At 39.7% G+C, this 13,819-nt stretch overlaps 1 long non-coding RNA gene across 1 annotated transcript in view; it reads left to right on the top strand.

Annotated features, from left to right (window-relative positions):
* The window catches only part of LOC149253197 (uncharacterized), a 48,252-nt gene extending 34,983 nt beyond the window's left edge, over positions 1 to 13,269 (top strand). Inside the window, exon 3 of the long non-coding RNA XR_016267071.1 lies at positions 13,117 to 13,269. This is a non-coding gene — a long non-coding RNA (uncharacterized LOC149253197). The remainder of the gene's footprint in view (positions 1 to 13,116) is intronic.
* Positions 13,270 to 13,819: the final 550 nt, after the last annotated feature.

Here is a 13,819-nt window from a genome sequence, read left to right as displayed (position 1 = left end):
CATCAACAACATTACAAATTGGTAGACAGAAGATTTGCATATTCAGGGTACAAGTATGTTCCAACTACACAAAAGACTAAAGCACATCAAACTAAGAATTAAAGATTGGAACAAGAATGAATTTGGCAATATTTTTGCAGCGAAAAACGCTGTGGAAGATAAAATGTGGGAACTCAATCAAACCCTTATCTCAGAGGGCTTTAGTAAAGATAGAAATGACGAAGTCACCAAACACCATCAAGACTGGGATAATTTATGTAAACAAGAGGAAATATTTTGGAGACAAAAATCTAGAGTTCAATGGCTGAAAAAGGGGAGTGTAACACTAGAGTTTTCCATAGATTAACCATAGCGAACAGATCTCATAATAGAATCTATTTGATCAAGGATGAGGGTGGTCATCTTTTTAATTCCCATGAAGATATAGAAGATGTGTTAGTTCAACACTTTCATGGAATAACACAGGAAACCATCTCAGATAGAGAGCATTTTATCAGGGATTTAATCGAGCATATTCCTAGACTAGTTATTAGAGAGGATAATTTCAATCTCAATAGGCCAGTGACAGAAGAGGAGGTTAGTGAGGTCATCAAAGAAATGCAGAATGGTTAAGCTCCAGGCCCTGATCGTTTCAATGTGGATTTCTTTAAAGCTTGCGGAATATAGTTAATTATGATATTCTGAACGTAGTGGAAGATTCCAGGTTGAATAGAACTATTTTGAAGGTGCTCAATACTTCCTTCATTTCCTTGATCCCCAAACAAGACAATGCTCAGACTTTAGACAGGTTTAGACCCATAGCCTTGTGCAATGTGGTTTACAAGATCATATCCAAGGTTGTTGCTAACAGACTCAAACCACTTCTTCCTACTCTAGTTTCTGTAGAGCAATCTAGTTATGTGGAAGGCAGACAAATTCTCAATAACATCATTCAAGCGCATGAGGTGGTGCACTCATTGACAAGCAATAGGAAGGCGGGTATGATAATGCAATTGGACCTAGCGAAAGCTTATGATGAGCTGAATTGGTCCTATATAAGGAGGGTCCTTATTGCTTTTGGGTTTGATCATAACTAGGTAAGATGGGTCATGTTCCTGGTAACTTCTTCCAACTTTTCAATTCTGGTTAATGGTTCTCCTTCCAAGACTTTTACTCCTTCTAGAGGCCTCAGGCAGGGTGATCCGCTCTCTCCCTTTCTTTTCATCCTCATGATGGAAGGACTAGGTCGTTCTATCAAGCATGCAAAAGAAGTTGGTAATATCAAAGGCCTCCAACTTTCAGAGACTGGTCAGGTTTTGACCCATTAACAATTTGTTGATGATACTATGTTGCAGAAATACCCACGGTCAAAGAAGCTCTACCGTACAAACATATCCTCTTTGACTTTGCCATGGCTACAAGTATGGAAGTTAATCTCTCCAAATCTAAGATTTCTTTATTTAACACCAATATAGCTATTCAGAAAAATATCTCCACGATTCGAGGCTTTCAAAGGGATGTCCTTCCCTCTAAATATTTTGGAGTTCCTCTTACTAATAAGCCTTTGCACAAGGGCATTTGGGAGCCAGTGATTAATAAGATGCAGGATCAAATCAAGAAATGGACCTTTAGATCTTTAAACCTTGCTGGTCGGTTAGTGCTTACAAAAGTTGTTCTCCAATCAATCCTCGTCTTCATGTTATCAGCCCTTCCAGGTCCAAAAGGAGTTTTGCAACTTTTTAGAACCATTCAAAGAGACTTTCTTTGGGGCAAGGGGGAGGAAAGAAATAAATGGGCCTTGGTAGATTGGGAGAAGATATGCAAACCTAAAAATTATGGTGGTCTTGGATGGGATGATTCAGAAATACTAAGTAAAGTTTTAGGGGCGAAATTATGGTGGCGCTGGGTGAAAGAGCCAAAGGCGCAGTTGGCTAGAATCTGGAAAGAAAAATATGCCTGCAATTGGAAAGATAATGATCTAATAAGGATGTTTGACATCATAAAGGGCTCACACATCTGGAATAAGGCCTAGGGGAATAGAGGATTAGTACAAAAAAACAGCTTCTGGGAAATCAGAGAGGGTGATCTTGCTTTGTTTTGTGAGGACAAATGGAAACAAGAACCTACACTGTTAAGAGAGAACCTTCTAGACCTCAAGAAAGAAACAGATACCAAAAGGTTATTTAAGGTAAAAGATTTTTGAGATCAAACCAACAGTGAAGGAAAATGGAGAACATGGAAGAATTTGTATCACAAGGAAGACAACCCACTGAAAGCCGAAGCAGAGGCACTTCTGATAATATTGGAACAAAGGAAATTTTTAGTGATAGGGGGGCATGACCAACTTATATGGGGCAACAATAATGGAGGCACCTTCAATCTTATGGAGGCAAAAAACTTACTCCTTGAGCTGGATTCCAATGATTCGGACAGGGTTTGACAGAACATATGGAAACATCAAGGATGGATGAAGATTAAACTCTTCATGTGGTTGGTTCATCATAGGAAATTTTTGACTTGGGATAAAATTTGTAGGAGGGGTGTTCTGGGCCCTTCCAGATGCCAGCGCTGTGAAGCCCAAGAGGAAACAATGGAGCACTTTCTCAATAAATGTATTTTCACTTCTTGGTTGTGGGATACATTTGCCACTATCTTCCAGCAGACAGATAGGGACAAAGGAAGTATTATCAATACCCTAATCAATTAGAGACGCAACTTCTCTGATTCTGAACTTCTAGGCTCACCCTGGGCTTTAACACCAAGCTTCATAATTTGGACTGTTTGGAAAGAAAGGAACAACAGAATCTTTAAGAATGAAAAATGTTCCCAACGCCTTTTTGAGTAGATCTTAAGACAACTTAAGGAAACGGCAAGTACCATAGTGGTAACTTTCCCTAAAAATCCACCTTCAGAAGCTAAAACACAGATTCTTTGGAAGGTAGGCATGCAGGGGATTATTCCACAGGGCCTGGACATGAAGGTTTTGAAAATGGATACTAAGCAGGATTATTGGCATCCTCCCCCTCATGGTTTTTTAAAATACAACATTGGTGGGGCTTCCAAAGATAACCCGGGTATTGCTGGCTGTGGAGGGGTGTTAAGAGATGAAAATGGCTCCTTTTCATTTTTCATTGCCATTTGGCAAGAGCCCCTAACAATATGGCAGAGTTAATGGCTCTGGAGCAATGTTTGGAATTCCTGAAGCAAGATAATCTCCAAAATGTTATTGTAGATGCTGATTCAGAGTTAATAATAAACTCAATCAAAAGAATCAACTATGGCACGAAGCTAGAAAAGTTTCAAAACAATGGAGACTACTTTAGGTCTTTCAAAGGATTCAGCTTCATCTCCGTGGTTTACGCACTGTGAGTTTTAACCATGTGCGAAGGACCACAAACAAATTGGCGGACATCTTGGCCAATCAAGGTGTACTCTGTAATAATAGCAGGGTTGCGATGAATTGGCCTAAGATGCCTCTGAATAGATTAAAGGCGCAATGTCACGACCAGGCAGATGAGGATATAATGGTGTTTCGAAACAAACACACAGAGGCAGGATCGAGTTGATTTGGATTCTTTATGCAGTGTTTTATCAGAAGTAAGGATATTCTGGGGATTCAGGGCGTTGTCGGCCTCCCCAACCCTCGACAGTATGAACACAGAAGTTTCAGATCGGAGTTGCTGAGCAGATTCAGTTCTACGGAAAATCGACCGAAAAGATGGATTTTCATTCAGCAAGGGTACATGAGTTAGCGGAAAAGAGATGGTAAGTGGGGCTAGAATTTCGGCTTTCCCGGCGGCCTTAAAACCCCCATCTTGCTTTTTGTGGATGCAATACCGCTCGGGAAGTGGTTTATCGTCCATCTCATGCCTTTCATGCAGGAAGTGGTTTTACGAAGTTGGGAGCGATTCCACTCACCAAGCAACATGTGGCATAGTATGGGGAAGGAATACCGCCCTCATCGCGCGCTAATCTTCGGTATGTTAAGCCCATGCGATATACACCTCGGCCGTTGGATCAAGCAAGACGGATCAATGGTCAGGAACAAACGAGCATGTTGGTGGGTCCAGGATGGCTATCGCGTGGTTAATCACTGGGCTACTTGGTATTGCGATATTATCCTCCGCCGTTGGATCTGGCATGGAGGATCGACGGTCAAGGATAATGGCGTTGTTCCGGGCAGGTTTCGTGCCTTGGTGGGAATCAGTGGCTTTCGCGCGCTCTACATGCGTGAGGGCTTTCCACCTTCCAAACTCGAAATCCTTTTAGTGGTGGTCTAAATTTTAATTTGTTTGTTGTCTCCGCCTCGCACGGTTTCGACTTTGTTTGTATTTTGAGGTAATGGTAGTTTTTTTTTTTTTTTAGGGACCAAGGCTCAGTGTTGCCTTGGCTGTAAGCGGTTGGGTTTTCTTTGGCCCAAAATTCCTATGGGAATGTTGTATATTATGTAAGTTGTTTATAGTTACAATGAAATAGAAGGTACGACTCTTGCTTCAGCAAAAAAAAATAAATTATTATGTTATTTTATTCCAACATATAAAGATGAATCATTTTAAAATAATTTTGGTAGTTTATCTTTACCACTCCAACTAAATACAACCAAGTAGCTTTTTTTTAATATAAATACTTAAATATCAAACCAAATTAAAAATGATAAATAAATAGGAATACATAAATGTATAATATTATACTATAAATTTTATATAATGGTAATTATTGTTAAAACCTTAATGAATTACACAATTATGTCCCTATTATCAATATTTTTATTAATATAAAGTATGTGTATGCATAATTAATAATTTATTATTTATTATCAATATATAATCAAATATAAATACATTTTTATTATAATGTTAATATATAAAGGGAATATATGAAGTAATCATGTGAGTGTTGAAAAAATTGATATAAATTCATTCTATTTATATAATTTTTTATGGGGGAAATATCTTCCAAATCCATTCAAAAGAACAAGAAATATTCATCATATAAATGCTTGGTAAGAAAAAATTATATGGAATGAATTTAACCATTCACCATATAGCTATAACAAACCATTTATACATAAATGTATAATATTATACTATAAATTTTATATAATGGTAATTATTGTTACAACATTAATGCATTACACAATTACGTCGCTATTATCAATATTTTTATTAATATAAAGTATGTGTATGCATAGTTAATAATTTATTATTTTTTTTTTTTCCAAAAAAGAAAATTCATAATTTCATAAAAAGAAATTACATGCTGTAAATGCCCAAAGGCATACGCTGAAACTGTGGCACACGTCCACTGTCAAGAGACTAGAAGCAGAAAATAACCCAGAGGGTGTATAGTATTTGGTGCAGAGACCATCACAAAAGTTTTTGATAGCATCGACTGTACATAGAAGATGTCCTATTTACAAGCAAAAATCACTGAAAATATACAAAGCATAATAAAAAAGTTCATGATCATAAATCTATAGAAAAAAGAGGCTGCTGCCTCACTGGAAAGCCCCATCTATATAAGGCCTGTGAAAGTATTGGTATGTCCCTGCTGGAGAAAATTCAGCGATCATCCACTAGCCTAAAGGACAATGCGTCGCTTTTTTCGATAGCTGGTCAGCAGTTCCATTCCTTGCCCTGTAGATGTGAGAAACAGATATCTGGTCAAAAAATGTTTTGAAAAAAACAATTTCTTCCAAGATATTCCTCAATGAGTATGCAGTACAAACAACATTGTTGTGAAACCAATCAATCACATTCATTGAATCACCAAATATTTTCAACTTTCGGCAGTTTTTCATAATGGCAAAATATAAAAGATGACGGAGTGATATCAATTCGGCGTGGTTGTTTGTTCCCGGTCCCAGACCCATATTAATATGAAAATAATGAGTTTCAGTTAGGTGGAAGAGTATGCTGCCCCCACAGCCATGCTGTTGGGCGGCCCCATCAAAATAGGCCCACGACATTTCTTTATTTATCAGCACCTGTCGAATGATCCTGGGTTTGTCATGACTGTTGTCTATTGGTAGTTCTGCATAATCCGCGCAGATTATTGGGTGGAGAAGGTTCCAGTTGACTTGTCTGTCCTCAAAGATGATGTTATTCCTCTTGATCCATATATGCCATGAAACCAGGAGTGGGAGGTTTCTGAGTTTTTCCGCCGCCAAGGTGCTCCACCAAAGTTCTTAAGCTGTATTGATATCCCCCCCCTACCAGTTCATATTCAAGTTAAGAGATTGGATGACTTGTGACCAGATAATTCTGGTGGTAGGACAAGAGAGGAATAGATGATGGGTTGATTCTTCATCTTGAAAGCACAACACACATCGGGAAGGTCCCGAAAAAGCCCTTTTTTTAAGGTAGGATCCAGTGGGGATCTTGTGTTCCAAAATGTTCCACATCAGCAGTCTAGTGCATGGAGGAGCATTTAATTTCCATAGAGAGACCCACCAGCTTTTGAGGATCTCGGGTTTTCTATCTTCAATGATTTTGTCATGGCCCAATTTAGGAGTATATTGTCCAGATTTTGAGAGTGCCCATATGAGTTCATCCTCTTCAGTCCTTAATCTAACATGTGTTTCAGTGAGGGCATGTATGTAGCTCTGCCAAGCTCCACTCCATTGAATTGGGGTATGCCAGTGCTGTTCATTCAACCAGGCTTGTGAATAGAAGGTAGAATTCTGCTGGTCTCCAATCTGTGAAAGGAACTTAATACCTCTGTTATTTAGATAATGTACCAAAGCATTTGGTAACATATGGGAGTTTCCACAGCCCGGCCATGGGTCAATACCAATGCGGACAGATGCGCCATTCCTAATTTTCCATAGCAAACCTTCTTTTATAATGGGCATAGAATTGAGTATAGCTCTCCAGATCCCCGAAATACCCTTTCTACTCCAATTCGGCCTTCTGATCCAGTCGGTGATGGTCATTGGCCAGATATATTTGTGATGTATAACCTCCGCCCATAGAGTATTTTGTTTCAGAAGGAGCCATCCTTGTTTGGCAGCCAAGGCTTGTGCAAAAGCTGGGAGTAATTTAAGTCCCCAACCTCCCCACTTCATTGGAGTAGCAATTTTGGAACATTTTACCCAGGCAAATGTCTTGCCCTCCTTCTTGCCATTCCAGAGGAACTTGCAGCAAATTTGTTGAATTCTGTGGAGGATACCTCTCGGTATCCAAGGCAGCGACATCCAGTGTACCGGAGTGGCTTCGAGGACTGATTTTATGAGGGTAAGCCTACCCGCTCTAGAAAGGAGTCTATGACACCAGCAACTGATTCTCTTTTCCACCTTTGTGATGAGCCAGGTCCAGTTTGCAATCTTGTATCCATCAGGTTTAAGCCTGAAGCCCAGGTATTTGAGTCCCTCCAACAGATCAGTTTCTTGGAAGGAGAATTTCTGTATGGCTAGCTGTGATCCCTGCAGAGTACAATCCGATAGGGAGATAGTGGATTTGCCTCTGTTAATTTCCATTCCAGTAGCTCTGCAGAAAAGGTTCAGAGTCTCATACAGTGAGGTAGTGTCTCGGACACTCCCATTCAAGAATATCAGGATGTCATCTACAAAAAGTAGATGCGATAGATAAAAATGCTCCATGATTTTTAACCCACTAAATCCCCCGCTCCTTTTTGCATTTGCAATAAGTCTGCTCAGTCCTTCCATGACCAGCAAAAAAAGGAGAGGTGATAGAGGGCAGCCCTCCTTGATCCCTCTGTCTATATTGAATGGAGAAGTGGTTGATCCATTTACAAGAATAGCAAAAGAGACGGAAGAGATACAACCCATGATCCAGGATATGAGAACAGGAGGGAAACCCAAATGTGTGAGGATCATTTTCAGATAAAGCCAATTCAATTTGTCAAAAGCCTTCGATAGGTCAATTTTGAGAAAGATGCCCTTGAGGTTTTTGTTTTTAATGGAGTGTAGGGCTTCCTGGGCTGTTCCAATGGCATCTTGAATGTGGCGATGATGGAGGAAAGCAAATTGCTCCTGGGAGATGTGATTTGATAGGATGGGTTTGATGCGGTTAGCAATGATTTTGTATAGACAGTGGCAGAGGTATATGGGCCTGAAGTCATTGAACGAGGCAGGGGAGTCAGATTTAGGAATCAAGGCTATGAAGGTGAAGTTCATGGGAGGGTGTATATGACCATTGATTCTGCTTTCTTCAATGACTGCCAGCAGATCCTTCCCCAACAGCTCAAGGAAAGCTAGATAGAACTCCACTGGCCAGCCGTCCGGTCCCGGACTCTTGTCCTTCTTGAACCACTTTAGTGTTCCTTCCAGTTCCTCCATGGTAACTGGTTGAATCAAATCCTCAACAGCATCAGGTTCCACAAACCTTGGAAAATGCCCTGCCAGGTTGATGATATCCGGGAGGTTGGTGACTGTCGGAGCTGTAAATTGCCTTTTAAAATGTGTTGTACCCAATCTGGCTAATTGTTGGTGCATTGAGGCCCATACTTCCGGTTCACAAGGCAGCTGCCAGATAGTATTAGAGGCCTTTCTGCCATTTGCAAAGTTGTGGAAGAACTTTGTATTACTATCTCCCGCTTGCAGCCAGATGGCTTTGCTTTTCAACCTCCACTGTTTTTCTTTGTCATGTAGCAACTTAATTTTTTGCTTCTCCAGGGTGTTCAAATGAGCTTTTGAATCCTCTGATAGGAATCCAAGCCCCCGTTCATCCGTAAGCTGTGCAATCTGTAACTCAATATCAATGAGATGCTGATCATCTCGCAATTTCTTCCTCTTTGAACATTCCTCAGTCTTTATCCTGAGAGCTTTGAGCCTTTCACAAAAATCCGACGCCATCCTCTGAGCCCTTAGCGGAGGTTGTGATCTCCATAAATCAGTGACAAGGTTGATGAAATCCGGATCTTGTAGATGGCCTGAAAAGAATTTAAAGGGAGGACAGGGCTTCTTTGTTGGTCCACTGACTTGAAGAAAGATGGGATGATGATCGGATAAGCCTCCAGTGCCTACCCATTGTCTGTACAGGGGTAGTTTACGGAGGAGGTCTTCATGGATCAGGAATCTGTCCAATCTCCGTCCTAAAGCAGCTTCCCCCGATCTCCTGTTATGCCAAGTGGGAACTTTCTTGTTCATGGGAACATCAACCATCTTGTAGGTGTCCAGTAAAGTACTCATCTGCTCCGAGATAGGGTCCAATTGTGCATGATGTCCCCAGGATTCCTCCATACCCAAGGAAAAGTTTAAATCTCCTCCAATAATGGTGGAATTTGTGACAAGATTACTTTCCTGAAAATTAAGCCAAAATGCTATTCTGTTCTGGTTTGGGGCATATATGTTGATTACTTTTAATGTGAGTCCAAGTTCCCCCACAAAGATGTCCATTCTTATGAAGCCCCATCCACCCTAGGATGATATTATCTTGACTGCCCTGGGGTTTATACCAATAGCAAGGCCACCGGATTTGCCATTTGCATCCAAACCCTGAAAAACCCAACCTGTCAGAATGGTCTGGAGGGTTCTCGTGCTGATGTCTGAAGTGCTAAGAGTCTCCTGTAGTAAGAGGATGTCACCTCTGGTTTCCTGAGCTAGCCGTTTGAGAGCGAAACGCTTTTTGGGGTTGGCTAATCCCCTGCAGTTGAAGGAGAGCCAAATCATGGGGAACCAAGGGCAGAGGGCTCAATTGCTCTAAGCGCCCTTTCAATGGCATTGTCGGCCTTGCGCAACATCTGCCACGACCGACTGTATGGCTGATTTGATTTTGGATGGATGGCCCCGAGTAGGTTTATGTTTAGTGGATCGTCCAGGGAGAGTCCCAGTCCCAAAACTTTAGGACGGACGCGAGAACGAAGATGGTAAGGATGAGATCCCGATCTAGTCAGGGGGGCAAAAGGGTAAGGGGAGAGGAAGACTCCCTGAGGGAGGAGGGAGTGGTGGAGTATGCGGGAGGGAGAGGGGCAATGGAGCATGGTATGGAGGGTATAGGGCCCAGGGCAGAGGACTGAGGATGCAGAGATGTAAGCAGAACAGAATACATAACATCTGAAATAAGTGCAGAGGTTATGGGGAAAGACTCATTACCCGGGGCAGAAGATTTGTCCACTGTAGACTTGGAGCGGGTACGAGGCGGTGAGGACGCTGCTTTCCGCCTGTTATTTGCCTTCTTTGAAGCTCCTTTCCCAGCCACTGATGGGATTTCGCCTTGGTTCTTGTCTCCCTCTCCTTGCTTCATATCACCTTTGTTCTGCTCAACCGAAGGTTGTTGTTTTGTCCCCCTCAAATTTTCCGAAGTCACCTCCGAGAGCAATGGACAGTCCTTGTACAAATGGCCCACTTTGTGGCACCTTCTACACCGAAAATGGACACCTTCATAGTCTAGTAGCTGTTTGCGTGAGAAATGCCTGCGGTGTAATGTGATTTTCTCTTTCAGCCCAGCCCTAGTATCAAGATGTACTAAAATCCTTGCCATAGTCATAATTCCTGTTCTTTCGTAGGACTGATCGTGCTCAAGATAAGTTCCCAGCGCATCTCCAATACGCTTGAACACTTGAGGGGTCCAAAATTGCATAGGTAACCCCGACAATCTGATCCAAATAGGCCCAGCGCCACGCTGTTCACGCTCCAGATCAAAGAGGGGATCCCATCGCTTCAGTAGGACTAGTGCTAGCTCAATATGCCAGAATTGCGACAATATCCATTCTGTGTATTCCGCTCTATGAAAGTGTAGAGCAAACCAGCCTCTGGCTAAGACTCTTATAGCTGGTACTTCCTTCAGAAGGGTGCCCCAAATATCCTCGGTCCATTGCTGCAATCTTTCCACAGAATAGGTCCGACCTCGGACACGGCCTACCAGAACTTTTTGCGCTGTATCCATTGCATCCGCCATTTGAACGTCTTCCCCGAATTTCAAGTTGATGTCTTAGTCAATGGCTCTGAGGCACCGGCCTTTTTTCTGCTTGTCGGAGCGCCTGCTTGTTGGGTAATCTTTGAGAAGATTTCGACACGAATCCGAGGTGCTATGTTGGGCTGATTTGGTCGGACGAGCAGGCAATAGCAGAGAGCTGAAGCAGCTCGAGCGTATAGGCGAGTGAGGGTTAAAACTGCAGGAGCCGGGTTGAAAGAAAGATTGAGCAGGGTGCTGTGCATTGGAGGGGCCAGCCGGAGCCAAGGATATGGAGGAAGGGTTGATGGGCTGGGTGGCCAGCAAGGGGGAAGTCAGGGGACGCTGCGAAGGGTATGGTAGGGGGGAGTCAAAGGAGGGGGAGGATTGCATGCAAGAGCCCAGCAGATGCAGTGTGGCTGGCAAGAGAGGATGGCACTCCAACTCCGGTATATCCTCAATGTTGACAGTCGGATGCTGCTTTTTTCCGGTGCACGGCGGGTGTAGAGGCGAATGAACAGCAACTGTCGATCTAGGGAGGCTTTTGCCCCAGGGCTCCATAACTGGGTTTTTTTGATGCGCCCATATTTCTTGTTCAGGCATGGGGTCCTCCTCGTAGTCCACGAGGTCCTCCACCACCATAGCAACCGACAAAAACCTGATCTGACCACTGTATGACTAGGGGATAGTCTGCAGGGGTAGCGGTATCGAAAGAAAAACAAAACGGCCGATTCGAACTGCGATACCTTTAAACTATTCTTCAGTGAATTTATTATTTATTATCAATATATTATCAAATATAAATAAATTTTTATTATAATGTTAATATATAAAGGGAATATATGAAGTAATCATGTGAGTGTTGAAAAAATTGATATTAATTCATTTCTATTTATATAATTTTTTATGGGGGAAATATCTTCCAAATCCATTCAAAAGAACAAGAAATATTCATCATATAAATGCTTAGTAAGAAAAATTTATATGGAATGAATTTAACCACTCACCATATAGCTATAACGAACCACTTATATAAGACTTTACCTATTCTCAAAAAATCATAGTAGATCAAATAATTAATCCTAGTGAACTAGAGTAGTGCATATATTATCACAACCTTGACATTGAAATTTGAACAAGAATGAAATTTCAAAAAAAAAAATCATTCCATTTCATTGGAAAATTGTTTAAAAAAAATTTTTTTTTAATGCTTGTAAGCCTTGAAGCTATTCTCTCCTAAGTTTTCTGCCTGCGTCCCTATCAAAAACATCTACACATTGTCAAATGGTTGACTCCATCATCCATAAAATCTAGAGAGTCTCATAAATTGTAGGGCAAAGATTCATTTCTATTTAAATTTTAAAAGTCTCATAAAAAATTGTGGGGTGGAGATTCATTTCTAATTAAATTTTAAAAATAGCACGGTTCTTTATACTCAATTTTCAAAGTTTTTATTAAATTATATTTTAAAATTTCTTCCAAATTTAAAATAAAAATTTATTATAAAACTATTTTTTCTAGCCTTTTTTAACCTTTTAATAATTTAATTTTTAAAGACTCTTTGGGAGAGCTCAATTGAAGTTTTGGGTTCAAATATTGTGCTATCGGCGGATTGGGGTGAGAAGTTGGACATGATGAAGATATAATCCAACCAAGCTTACCAAAAAAAAATTTAAAATTTTAATTTTAATTTATATAAATTTCTATGGAATTATTATATATAATAATTATTTTCATCTATCCAATATTATAATTTAAAATTTGTAATAAAAATTATATATAAATATAAAATAAAAATTATATAATCAAACTTATATAGTTAATATAATATATATAACTTACAATTAAATCAAACATATATAAAATTTAAGATATGTTATTAATTTTAATCTAGATATTATATATAACCAAAAGTGTATGTACTCTAAATAAAATCTACTTTTGCATCTCTTAAATAATATATAATACTAAAATAAAAAGTACTATTCATATTATTTATTAAAATGAATATTCCAAAATACGTATATTAGATTATTTATTGATTTCAATACAAATATTATATGGTGTTGATGTTCAATTTAAAAATAAAATAGAGAAATTTTATTTAATTTATGCTTTAAATTTTTTAACATTCTTCTCAACTTTTAAAAACATTTTAACTATTTATTCATTATAATGATTATGGAATTTTAATTAAGCTTTGTGTATATTTAGATGAAAGTCTTGTATATAGACATGGTTTTTATTTTTGAAATATTGTATATAATATATGTATTTGATGCAGGAGCATCCGACCAGGGATTGGCTTAGTGACTTGTTTTTAAGAGTTGCCATCCGACCACCCTTAATCAAAAGTCAAAGTGAAAGCTATGGAGGAGGAGACGTGGACAATCATGTAAACTGGGAGCAAATTTCTGTTAAAAATGAGCTAATTTGATGGAATTGATAAGTCTTGAGAAGACTTAATTTAATGTAATTATCTGCCATGTATGTGTGTTGAGAGATTTAGGGATTGTTTGAACGATTTTAGGAGAAGATCATGGATCTAAAATGATACATGATTCTATAGTTATTTTTATATATTATGAACCTGCGTGTTTTGATGGGGAGCATAGACAAGGAGGGTGGATTCAATGTAGTCGAGAGGAGAATTTGTGACTAAGACTGAAATGCCTTAGAATGTAATATAATTATGTGTATAATATAAGATATACGTGTTATGTGGATTTCTGTATGCTTGTGTATAATTTACATATATTTTTTACTGTGAGTTAAATTTTGTGTCACAAGATTGTTGATCGACCATCAATCACTGTAAGGATCGATGGCGATCCAATGTTAACTCGTTAACTGTTGTATGAGTGATGTGAGTGTTTAAACAAAGTGTGGCAGAGTGAATCTTGGTGGAAAGGTGAATTCCATCATAAGCAAACAAGCGCAAAGGGAGCCGTCACATAGTTTAGATTGATGGATATTAACGGCGGAGG

This window comes from Pinus tabuliformis, chromosome 7 (assembly GCF_031772625.1).
Source record: "Pinus tabuliformis cultivar Carrire ecotype Pingquan chromosome 7, CPIR1, whole genome shotgun sequence".
Lineage (NCBI taxonomy): Eukaryota > Viridiplantae > Streptophyta > Pinopsida > Pinales > Pinaceae > Pinus > Pinus tabuliformis.
This window is presented reverse-complemented; position numbering and strand designations above follow the sequence as displayed.